We start from the raw sequence: 13,881 nt of genomic DNA, 5'->3' as shown, positions 1-13,881 counted from the left end.
ACAGGCTGATTCAGATGAGATGCAGCTCTTCATCCCAACACTACATACAAATGAAATACAGAATTTTATCTGAAGAATACATACATACATTAAAGAAGGAACAGACATATATTTACACGCACATCCATAGTCATTGCAGAAAAGCCAAGAAAAAATATTCTTTATGGTAAGACACACAATTGGATGTTCAAAAAAGTGTAATGAACCTGTTATATGCTTTTGGACTCTTTATATTTCAACCGCAACTGTGTTCATTTACACTACAAGGTTGTTTGCTAATGTACATCAAATACAGACATAGAGACAGCATAATAACACCTTAGAATGAGTGTAGGAATAATCTTGGTGTATTTAAATCAATGTAGCAAATCAAGTTAAAACAAGAGTTTTAGTTTACATAAGGTGTGTAAAATGCACACTCTTGCAGCAAACTCGAGCTGTACATGTAAATTAAGTATGTACTATATATAACCAAACTAAAATCAAGGTAATGTGTATATGCTGTGAACTCCACTCAGTTTGGGAATTTAAAATAAAACCTACTTTAACTGTCAAGTACAATAAACTTTATGAATGAATTATGGTGGATGTTCATGAATTTAGTGCAGTGTTCTTCTAGTATGTTAAAAAATCAATTGACTCAGGTGCTATTAAAAAACTGCTATCAAAATGTTATTAAAAAATCGTAATGCAGTCAGTAGTCATAAAGGACTTATGAATTTACATGTAGCCCTATGAACATTTATGTAAAATCCAAGCACTGATTTTGTTTGTATATTTTTTTTAAATTAAGTTTAAACTTTAAACTTTGAAATGCTAACTTTTTTTAAGAAATGCTATTCCATTAATGGCTGTCTGAAAAAAAATGTTAATGATAATCATCAGTAAATGAATAAATGAGAAAGTATATAAACAGGAAACAAGATATAGCTGATATCCAGGCTCCCTGGATCTGCTGCATTTGTTTTTACTAAATATCTCTCTCAAAACCAGAACACCAAAATAGAGAGGAAGGAGAAGAGGGAGGATTTAAGGCGAGTCTGAAGAACAAACCCATGTGTTTCTGGTTTGCCCTGCAGGAGCTCAAGGGTGGGCCACTGAACCTCTGAACCCCTCATGCCACAGGTTAGCTGCAGGCAGCACAATAGCAGCGGGCATCTGGACAGCATCCGGCCATGCTCTACTCACCTCTCTTACACACAGATCTTACAACATTACACCCAACACCAGCAAAACAAGATTGCTAGCACTGTCCAGTGTGCAATACACATTGTATAGGCTTGCAATCAGTACATATAAAATAAAAATAAACTTCTGAAAGCTTAATACACTAGTCTAACTTACTGGGGTATAAATCTTTAATCTATTCAAATCTATAATAAATGCAGTACGAAAAATGTGTCAGACTGCAGTAAAAATGAGAAAGAAAAATAGAAAAAATGATGATGGACTATTTAGCAAACGAATCCCTGATCCCTGAGATGAATGCTGTATTAGTTGAGCACTGCATTATTGATGCCTGGACGAGTCTAATGCAAAAATACTATCACACGGTGACAACTGTGCCGTTCAATTATTACCGTGTGCAGTGGAATATGAAAGGCCTTTGATAGAAGACATAAATTCCCCAGACTCCCCCTCAGCAGCAGAGTTAAGCAGCAACAGCCGCCTCCGTTGTGGCTCTGTCTGGACTGGAGAGTGCAATCAGTGTGTAAAGGTATCAAGAGCTCACAGCACTCAGCCAGCACACTCGTGCTAACAAGTACGTATGTTTTTGTACACAAACATTGTTCATGTGATCCCTTATAAAAAAAATAAAAATACAATGTTTAAGTAGTAAATTAAAAAAATTTACTATTTATGGGTTCTATATTTTTACTTAAACATCTCAAATAGAATGACTTTATATGGCAACCAGTGTATCTTATATATAGTAAAATAGTGAAATAAGAAAAAATTCTAAAAAAAGCAAGGTATCTTTGGTATACTACACAAAGTGTACTTGTAAATAAGCTTTTAAAGAAAAAAACCCTTAAATAAAAAATGAATGATTTTTAAGTATTGCATTTCTGTTACTTTTGATAAGTCGGAATAGTAAAAGTAGCCTAGTTCTTCCCCTTTATTCATTTGAAGGCTTGCCGACTCGCTTGCTCTCTCCCTCTTAGATACACGATGCATACACACACACACACACACACACACACACACACACACACACACACACACACACACACACACACACACACACACACACATATGTGCCCACTCACTAATACCTCTTTGATGTTTAACCTAATATCCTGTGTGTTCATAAATCAAGTAAAAAGCAAGAGTGACCTTTATAACCCTTGCGGTGAACTCACACTATGAAAGCCCATAAACAAAGACGATAATTTACAGTCACTAGTTTTAAAGTCTGATATTGATAGAGGCTTCACTGACTATTCTAAAATTCATCTCGGCTGCGAATGCTATTCATGTGAATGCAAAGATAATATAAATGGTTATAAAAAATACAAATCAGTGAAGAGATCTCATTAATAACTTTATAGTTCCTCAGATAGAAACATAAAAGAGACTTATGCTTTAGTCTCCTGTCTCTCTGATTTATCTTCCGTGTTAAACACCTTAGTATTCTCACATGCATACTCTAGGGTTTCAGCACAAATATTATTATCATACACTGAACTCAGATCTGCTGACAGTGATGCTACTGTCGATTAAATGACTGTGTCAATAAATAAAAGATTATGAAAAAAATGGCGGAGGTTGACAGATGTGAGCTTACACTACACTAAAAACATTTATAATCCTGAAGGGTCTTCACTTGTTCCGCCGCAAAAATCCTATGAATGAGGGTTTCAAGTTAGAACCCATTCAGGAGCTTACAAGCATTAACTTTCCAAGGAAGTCTTGAGGAAATATTTTTTCTAAAAGTTGGGACAAGAAACACTGCAAAGTATCCATGACAGAATCTAAGCTCTAAGTTTTTACTCATTCATCTGTTCAATACAAATTCTGGAATTAAAATCATATAATCTCTGTTGTATTCCTAACGTGTTTTTTAAATAAAATATTATTTATCCAAATTTATTTCTGAAAAAATAATAATAATAATTAGTATTGAATCCTCAAATCTGATTGGTAAGAAGGTGTTTAATTTTCTATAATAGCTATGACAATAGTGTTGGCAAAAATCTCTGATTTAAATGAAGACATTCATTCTGATTTATAGTAACAACTCATAATATGCACTAATAAAGCTTTATTTGAATAAAAAGAAATAATAATTCATATAGTGAAGAATTTCTGTAAGGATTCATTTTATTTTCCAATTTTTAAACGGAGTCTCGGATGTCAGAGATTTTTAATAGTCGATTGGTTTTCTAGACGAGTTTTCAGGACAGAGGCTTTTGTGCTTTCTGACACAGTTGTGCTTTATTCCTTACATAAGAATCTAAGTGATCAAAAAGCAACTTCTCCTCGAAGAATAAACCATGTATAACTAGCTCCATCAAAATGTAAAAAGATCATTAATAATATTAATAGTAAATATATAAACCAGAGAACCAAACAAGTACCAAAGCAGTCAGAGATGATGAAGTACAGTCTCAAAATGCAACTTGATTTTCTCCCTTTTAAAATATCAAATGCCCCTTACAGTTTGTGGATGTGCAATTGTTTTACTGTTATTTAAGAAGCATGTCATCTGGCCTTTACTCTTTACTCCAACCTTGCATGAACAATCTCTCACTCCGAGCTGCTTTTGGGTCTTGAGACACATCTATAATAATCAATCTGGCTCCCTCAGACCAGGCACAGATTGGGTGTCCTGGCTGTACTGAGACAGGGATTCCTGTCAGCATTAAAAATGTTTATAGCCTGATGGAGACTACACAACATAAGAACTCCATTTCAGAAAGGTGATTAAAAAAACATGTGACCAATCAATGAGCCAGAAATCTAAAACTATAATCAAAAGTTATTGGGGTACTTAGGAAACAAAGAAACCCAGCTCAGAAAAAAGAAAAGTCTCTTAATCGAACATGATTTAAAAATGTATGTCATATGAGTGGGTCCTGTCTTTCTATAGCCAATCACAAAAATTAAGGAAAATATTTAAGACAGGGAAAATGACATTTAAGAGGGAGAATGAAGAATATGGCCTCATCAGCAGTTAAATTCCTTCAAGAATTGTTTTAAAAGTCCTTTCTCTTTACAAACAAAAATCAAAGACAATGTAATCCAAGTCCACTTCCAAATCCTATTAAAACTGTATTATATGAAAGCAAGCTGCATTCTATACATTGCTGTCGGTATGCACTTATGAAGGAGACCACATCTTTTTTTTCTATTCTTTTGAACATGAGCTGCCTGTAGGTTAACTGCCCTCTATTACACTGTCATCTGGCAGAAATGTGAGATAAATTACCCTGACCTGTCTCGCCCATGCTGAGGAGCTTAAAGCCAGCATCAAGTTGTTTGTTTAGCATGAACCCTGGGAAAAGAGAAGTGCATCCAATTATAGCTAGAATGTCAACCAAAGCTTGACTTAACACTATATATTTTCCTGAGGTGAGCACATCATCCCTTTGCAGGAGATGAAGAAAAACATAACCTGTTTGAGTTCTTCTGTTATGGTCATTTTCCAGGGTCATAGTGAATCCAGAGCTTTTCCTGGCAACACAGGAAGTGGTAATTACACATTACATGGGATGCATGTTCTTTAGAAGTCATATCGCATAGACAAACATTTAGAACATTTAGTGACAATTTAGAGTAACCTGTGTATTTTCTGTGAGGTTGAAGAAGAAATGTAATCTTCATAAGCCTATCTGTGTTCCTTTTACACACTTCTCAGAGACAGCCTCCAATTTAATACTGCTGATTTTCAGATGTGTAAAAACCGAAAAGATGTTTGCATATTTACTTAATTGATTTTTGTAGCCTTTAAATCTTTAAAAAAAAGCCTGCTTTTGGCAGTTTGTTTTCTCGCTTTGAAGTGTGCCTCTTGGAAGAGAGTGCTGCAAAATAGTATGCAAATGATCATTCAGGGCAATAATGCAGTCCTGTATGAAATCAGTAATAACACAGAAGGAATTCTCACTACCACGCTTACATAATTCTAAGTTTAGCGTCTTAATTCTGTAAAACTAACTTTTGCAGCATATGATGATATTTTTCCATCCCCTTTCTAGCTCACACTTTATCAGTAATGCCACCATACACCAACATCCACACCTGCCAGCACTGATCCCTAACTATAGGGAGATATAAACTCTATAGACTATAGACTCACTAACAGCCAGATGGTGTTACACTCTCAGCGATGGCAATTAATATGATTAAAATGTATGTAAGCATGTGTGTGTATTGGTTTATGACTGCTACAGACTATAATGCAGGTGGGTCCCAAGTTGTGTGCTCAGGGCTTGGAAACAGGTGTTTTTCTTTACAAGAAGCTGTGTATGTGGGTCACAGCATGAGAGAGAATACATTGAACAAAGGGTGCTGATTTGTTTCCTACTCACCAGGACACATAGAGAAAAAGAACAGAGACACAAAAAGAATTCAGAAAGGCCTCCAGCCCAAATTCACGCCAAGAAAATATCTAATGATCTAATTAATTCTTAAAAATGTATGTGCTTGGTTCCTATTCCTAAGGCTCCTAAAGTGGCTGCGCCAAAATCAGACACTTGCAAACATTCAGCAGATAGAGTAGAAAGAGAGAAAAAAAGAGAGAAAGATAAGAGAAACACCACAGATGTGAGTCATAAACAGAGCTTGCCTAATTACTGAGAGTCAGTGCTTTGGCTCATTTTGCAGCTGCAATGGAGGGAGAAAACATGCTGATCACACAAACCATAACACAACAGTAGGTTCACAAATCAGCCAACCTATAAAATATTCATGTTAATAGACCATACTGTTCAATAGCATGAGGACAACATATAAAACACATATAAACATATAAAGTCCAACAGGACCAAAAATATCTATCTATGAATCGTATTGGCAAGGGAACCTGAAATGCAATGACAAAGATTTCACTCTGAAAAAAGCAAGAACAACAGCACTCCATATTTCGACTGCTGATCCCCTAATACCAAGAGCTACAGGTCACAAGTCTAGAGACTATTATATAACAAGAGAGGGTGCAAAACATGTTTCCAGTGGTCACAGTTTCCATATGAGGAAAAACATTCACCTCTTATTGATATCTTATAAAAGTGGGTTGGAAGAGAAATCCAAAGGGCTGTTGTTCATTTACATTATTTTTAATCTCTTTCATATAGCTTCAATCAGCTAACAACACCAGCTGCCAACACAGATAAATGGTGTTGCTCTTGAAATCCCAGATCAGTGCATTTAAACTGAGAGTGCAATTTTCTTTAGCATTAAAGTAAGTGACTTCCAAAAAAGAGGATAAAAAAGACAAAGTGACATTGCTCTCTCTACAGAAATTAAAATAAATCTGAGCCAGCATGACCAATTTAAAGTTGAGATAAAAAACCACTGGTGGCCCTGTGTGCTTTGGGTTTAGTGCAGTTTAACCCAGACTAAGAGAAGCACTGATGACCTTGTCCTAGTTCACCATTAAAACTGCTCTGGGCCACTCTGTGCATCCTGTCGATAACCTATTATAACATGACAGAGAAGATGGCCGCTGCACTGCCATGAAGTTCAATTAACAGAAAAGAGGGGAAGTGGGCAATGAGATCACAAAGTGACTGTGACTGAGCAGCCAAGCAAAGAGAAACAAAAGAAAGGATTTTAAGAACACGTAGCCTTAAATTGTGTAAGATGGGATTCTGCAAAACAGTTTCTCACTCACCCCATGTTTTTGCAAAAATAATTACCTACATAATAAATATGTAATAATTTACACAAACAAAACTGGGCATGTGAGGGAATTAGCACATCTGTACGACTAGTACCTAAACAATCTGGCCATCCTTAGACCACTCTTATCAACAAGACACTGCACTGTACTGTGTAAACTCTAGAGACTGTTGTGTGTGAAAAACCCTGGAGATCAGCTGTTGGAGCCCATCTGGCTCAAACAGCTATGCCAAAGCCAAAAATCACTGAGATCACACTTTTTTCCCCATTCTAATATTTAATGTGACCATAACTGCATTAACTGAAGCGCATGACTTGTAGCTGATGGAATTATTGCATGAATGAGCAGGGGAACAGGTGCTCCTATTAAAGTGGCCAGTGAGTGTGTATGTGTGTGTGTGTGTGTGTGTGTGTGTGTGTGTGCATATAGTGTGTGTAGTTAATGCCTAAGTCATATTGGGCATTTTTTAAGTATAAAAAAGTGTTAATAAATCTTTCTTAATTCCAACCTACTTTGTTCTCTAACGTTTGTCTGGGCCCTGACATAAGCTCCACCTCCAGACTGAAAAAGCTCAGAATAATGCTCAGCTCTGCCACCTTTATAAAATCCAATTCACAATAAATACATATTTTTATTTACAGGTGTGTGGTTGGTTGCATGAAGAAGAAGGCTTGTCAGTGTCTTAACAAATTAAAAAATAAAATTAAACACAGTGTCTGAGAACGGTCTGGTTCTGACTAATAACAAAAAGCAACGTTTTCAAAATTAAACTAGCAGCCCACGAATGTGTCAGTTGTTATAAAAATTGAAATAAAAATTCAAATAGCTTATTAACTCCAGAAACACTTGCACATCGCTAAAGGTTGCTAAACGACTTCCACTTGGTTTCCAGTATCCATGTAGACACGTCTTATTGATCTCAAAATGAAACTGGGTTTGAACACACATTACAACTCGCTTCACGTGCAGCAGAGGACTTTACAAGTAACAAAGGGCCACTTTAAAGTTGCCATTTAAACCAGTGCTGTAGGGCTCACCAAGGTTGCTTTTTTCCTTAAAAAAAAAAAAAAGAGCAATTGCTCTTGCTTCTTGCCTCAGCCGCAATTCTCTGCTGATATGTCTGCCTGACTGACAGCTCTCACCTCACTGCTGGCAATCACAATACGCAACTACAAACTGCACACATACACACATACACACATACACACACACGCCGCACGCACGCACGCACGCACTCACTCACTCACACACACACACACACACTGAGCCTGGTTTTGCCTGCAGTTTTCACCACCAGTTCACAACCCTCCCTGAAACTGTGTCTGGCCTGCTCTCCTACTAACACTGATTCAAAGAGACGCAAACATCTCTCCAGGGCTTCATTTACAACCAAAAAAGACCAGTTTGCTTCTTTGCAAAGACGTATCCTGCAGTCATTTCTCCCCTCCAAATACCCTAATGCTTACACCCTAGTCAACAGGCACAGACAAAATGGTATAATTTTCAGAGTGCGTCACTACGAGGTGAAGTCTCCTGTGGACATTTCTATAATGGCTGTCTATACAAAATGTGAGTACAGGAACACAGGCCAGTCCTCGGGCTAAACACAGCAGATGGGAGAAGAACTAATTGTACAAACTAAATAAATCTAATGAGACATTGGTGGTCTGCAGAGCCTCTGGGCACCAACATTCCTTCTGTCATCTAAATGTGACACTGAAAGGTACACCATCAGGGAACATTCAAGTTTGCTCAATTTTTCTTCTATTTCGATGAGTTGTTTTTCTCTTTACAATTTCATCATATCTTCCATGAAGGAGGCTTAAGCTGTGTGCATGTGTCCAGGGAGCTTAATAAACCAAATAATCCTCCAGGAATGACTGTGTGGTTGAGCATCTTCTTGGAGGCTGAGTGAGTGACACATTTAATCAGCTGCCCGTGGCTGTCTCACACATACAGGAAAGGCAAAATCATTCAGTTTTCATACTACATAGATCTCACTCTATTTAAATACCATACCTCATGAATACAACTTTAAACTTCATTGCCATACCTAAATTAGAGAATTTCCAAGTTTTACAAATGGTATTTCATATGTTATTGGAATAATTGCTTTTCCAGTAGTTGCTTGATTGCGCTGGTAAATTAAGCATCTAAAATTAATCAATGTATCTTTTCTCTCCCATGCCTTCTACATCATAGTTCAATGTAAAGTTCTGGAACTGATTTAATGATAAGACCATCATATTTCTATTTCTAGTGGTCACAAGATTTTGTGATCCAGATTATTGAGAGAAAATATCCAATATCACAGTCAATTAAAGTTTATATTGACATGAGAATAAACAGAAGCTGGGTGCAACATGTCTACCTGGCTTGGTTACTCTGACCAGACAATGAAGTCAAGTCGAGTCAAGTTTATTTCTATAGCGCTTTTCACAACAGACATTGTCTCAAAGCAGCTTTACAGAATTTAATAGCTAAGGTGAATGGTGTGCATTTATCCCTGATGAGCAGCCATGGCAAAAAAATGTTTTTTTTTTATACAATAAAATAGATTTAGGTGTGAAAGTTGAGCTTTGCTACGAAAAAATGGCCATTGTATGTTAAGCCAGATTTTGCCATGCTGCAAACATCATGCACTGTACAAAGTTGATTCAGTTCTCCATTTATTGCTCTAAAAAAAAGGTGTAAAAAGGGCAATAATTTGTTCCATCCTTTCTCCACTTTTTGCTGTGGTATGATGCTTCTGCTTCACAGAAAGTTCTGGGCACTTAATGGAAGCTGACAGCTTCTTGAACAACTGAAGACATCTCCAGCTCTTGCTGGCCACAATGAGAAAGGCACTCGTCTGATTGAATAAGTGTATGCGGGAGGCGATAGGGAACGTGGCCCTTATTATACCCACAGTACACTTACCACATCTGTGAGATGCTAGGGACAGAAAGAAGTATTGGAAGATAATTGGGGACTTGAGTCACAGAAAGGGCACTATACACTGTCAAGGAGGGGTGAGTGAGATGTAGGCTTTGTTGTTAGAATATGAGCCCTGCCACTAAACCTCCTCAGTGCACTGGACCTCTTGCCACAGTGGAGATAATAATGTACGATAACTAGGCACAGAACAGACGGGAACTGCATGAGCAAATTGCAGTGGTTCGCGAACTATAAATATGTGCGGTGATTATTTATGGTGTGAATCTTATCAGCATTCAGAAAGTATGGATTATTTCGAGCCAGATGCAAATCTAATAAGGACTCACTCTGCATATTTGTTTATGCGGAGCTCATTTCAGAGGAACATGTGCATATTTTTTCTTTATTGTATTTGCCTTCACAGTCTCAGTGTTTTTGTTTTCATCACATATTTTCCTCAGCCTCCAACCTCCCTTCCATTGTCACCCCAGGCAAGCTCTTCATGCAAAGTGTTTTCTGCGTTCCCGGAAAGATAAGTTTTTCCTTGCAAGGATTTTCTAACTTTCATGGGGGCTGTGCTACCTGGAGGGGGTGAATAAAGTGCTTGTAGGAGCACAGCATGGAGAAGCCTCTGTGCATTCAGCATACAAGCCATTATCAGTGTTTACTAAGGCAATGCTGGCACCACAGGGATGGTCTTTATGGGGATTAGAAGGCTGCCCTGAAGTCCTGAAGAAGCACATTGCATGCTAATGCTAGTGCGGGTAATGGAGCAGGACAAACTGTTAACCCCCTGCTTTCTATGAGCAGCTTGTTAATTAAATGGTATCTGACACTGGAGTGAATCAACCACATCATGTCTGCCAGCTGTAACCGCATATATATACGTGCACAGAAATTGTCTTGTAGGAGATTTGGATATGCCAGACACACAAAAAAATTAACGACCACGATTCATGTGTTTACACAAACTGTGTAACATTTAAGACATACAATGGTTTCTAATATAATTACCTCCCAGAAGTCTTGTGTGTTGGCTTGTTTTAACAATGTGTGTTTGGAGAGACTATCTTGCAGGCACGATGCAAACAACAAAGTAAACCTGTGGCCAATGAGAGTTCTCACCACATTGCTAAGGGCACTGTCCTGTTATACAGTGTTTAAAATGTAAAGCCTGTTCTATATGACCACCCCACAAACCAGCAACATCAAAAATCTTTGTAAACTAATCTTAAAGTGGCATGTAAGAGACGAGGGCTAAACAATATCCAAAGATTAAAGACCTGTGTAATACTACATTGATGAAAATGAAATCATACCAATAAAACTTTTTATTTAAATGGAAAAAATATAAATTTTATGGTATTGCTTTGAATTTAGCTTAATTTTAATCTGAAACTGGATTTGGCCAAATCTAATTAAACTTTTGATTTTCAAAATGAATGATTGCAAGTTACTTAGATGATATTTTGAAAAAAAACTAAAAATATAAATTAATAGGAGCCAAACCTTTTTTATACCCCTATTTCACACTCCATATAATGGCATTATTGTAGCTCAATACATTCATTATTCTGAATGATTAATACTTAATTACAGTGACATGGGTCTAATGGAGTTGAAGATCATGCTTTGATGTAAAATGGAAAAAAAAATATTTTCTGTTTCAGTACATTTGTAAATTAAAAGGAGAAGAGTTGTTTTTCCCTGCCACAGTCGCCACCGGCTTGTTCATCAGGGACAAACTTACACATATAAAGAACGTCTTATTCATTTTTATAACCACATTATCTGTGTAAAGCTGCTTTGAGACAATGTTCATTGTTAAAAGCGCTATACATCTAAAAATGTATCGAAAAAAATGTATTGAATTGAAAAAGGCAGCACAACTTTGTTGTATCTAAATCATGTTTTTAGTCTAAAGACTTTTAGCTCTTATCAAACACTCTTAAACTCAATGATTACTACAATATAGGCAAGGCTAAGTGCCATGGAAGAGGTTTGGCACATAGAAGAAGAAATAAACTGATTGCTAGTTCTAGATCAAAGACCGAGCAAATTATATGTACATATACTGCTTGACATTTTGGTAAATATGAAGACTGATGAGCTGGCAGGCGGATATTATACGTAATTAAGAGTCTCAGAGTTTCTCTTGTAAACTTGTCATGAGCCATAACCTGTTCAACCTCTGAATTCTGAAAACTCGCTGACTGCAATCACAGCCTAAGTCAATTGAACTCCCGTAATGACGCATATGGCCATGGCATGCAAAAATAAACCTTTGTGTCCCACACAAAAACAGTATATGCTGGTCTGGAGAAGGTATTTGAGACACACAAATTTGAGACACACATGCCCCTTGATGATTTCTATATGGGTAAACACTGCTGATTTATCCAAACAAACAGTGAGTGTAGGCTTACACTTTAGGCCCTGATTAATAAAGTAAGTCTGACATAAACCAAACTACTTCATCCAAACTTACACTCGCAATTAGTTGCCTATACCATAATATTTATACTAAACCTATATCAGTTTAGCCAACATGTCACGATTTATTCATATTAGTGGAGTGACTGTAGCCATGACTGCACTGTTCTGATGTTCTGTCTATCAATACTGGGAGTATATAACCACTATAATAAAGTAAAGAATAACTAAACAGAAAATATCTATTAAATTAAAAAAGTAAATAAACACCACATACTCATTGAATTAGATTTACTCTAAAAGAATGCATTTTTATGCAATAATTTAATTTTTAAAAAATTGTGCATTAAAAATTTCAATATTTATATTCTAAATGGTGTTTAGTTTATTATCTACTATTGATTATCCCCAACCCAATATACAGGAGAGTGTAAAAAACACCAGGCAATAGGAAAGTGTTGGATGTAGCACATTAACAGTTCAGATTTAAAAAGGTGTCAGCACTGGCAGCACACTCAGATGGAGCCAACACTTATTAACCATAAATATAGCTCAATATTATTAACATTTATTGCTGTTGAATACATCGTTTTGATTGGTCAGATGCTGTTTAATTTCTATAACACAGCTCTTTCAGGTCTCTCTCATTTATAGAAGTTAAAAAATATTATTATTTCTATAGCTGACAGCTCCTCCTCTGACAGCTCTTAAACACATGTATAATAATGGCTGATGGTTAGGTTTTCAAAAAAAAAAAGACATTTATTTGCTGTTTAGGGGGAATTTTAAGTGTTTTGTCTAACTTTTTTTGATAGCCTATAAAACAGAAGCACTTTATTTAGTGAATTCTTGTTAACATGGCAACCTGCATTTTTTTATTTCTTTTTTGTCCTATGAACTTTAAGACAGAAAATGCTAGGATGGTAGAAAAACATCTGTGTATCGTGTTACATCATGTTACACAGATCTCCCACAACATTAAAAATGACTAGGTCATGCTAAAATTCATACATTGAGAGGACTCAAATATCAGAACGTTAGCAGTTTATGAAAATCGAATTGTTATCAGATAAAGATGAAAGATTGACCTAAATTAATATGGCGTAAATGATTTGTTTACTGGATCAGTGAGTACTATAATTCATGAGAGCAAGTGTATAGCACTCATCAGGAACAGCTACAAAATAAAATACCTGGACTGCATAATGAAATAATAAATAGAGTGCATCTACATAACTATGTATCATGATAGTCTGATAATCATCAAGAGTATCAACACAGGTCAGGCAGCTGTGCAGTATTTGTTGTACAGTATTAAGTTGCACAACAATGCAGGTAGAGAAGAATATAATACATACGCTATTGTTATGATAATTATATTACAGCATGCTTTTACAATGTATTTTTGTCACCAGTATATCTAGAAATGGGTGAAATATATGGCAAAAAAACATATTTGAAAACATTTCTAGGAAGCATACAGTATAGATGTACAGACTGTTTTGAAATGTTGTTTATATTGAGTCAGATTGGACACTATTCTCACTCTGCTTTACTGGAGATTGTATGCTTTAAAAGTGTGTACTCTTGACAAACGTAACTGTTTATTGAGCACACTTAACTTAAGCAGCATTGAAGGATCATATAACAAAAGCCTACAGAATGCAAGTAGTTTTAAAACCATGCAT

The 13,881-nt window shown here is 36.3% G+C and overlaps 1 protein-coding gene across 1 annotated transcript in view; it reads right to left on the bottom strand.

Moving 5' to 3' along the window:
- The window catches only part of si:dkey-22o22.2 (neural-cadherin), a 111,467-nt gene that overhangs the window by 95,794 nt on the left and 1,792 nt on the right, over positions 1-13,881 (bottom strand). The window lies entirely within an intron of this gene.

The sequence above is a fragment of the Silurus meridionalis genome, chromosome 4 (assembly GCF_014805685.1).
Source record: "Silurus meridionalis isolate SWU-2019-XX chromosome 4, ASM1480568v1, whole genome shotgun sequence".
NCBI classification, from domain to species: Eukaryota; Metazoa; Chordata; class Actinopteri; order Siluriformes; family Siluridae; genus Silurus; species Silurus meridionalis.
Note: the sequence above shows the minus strand (reverse complement) of the source record. Positions and strands in the feature narration are given on the sequence as shown.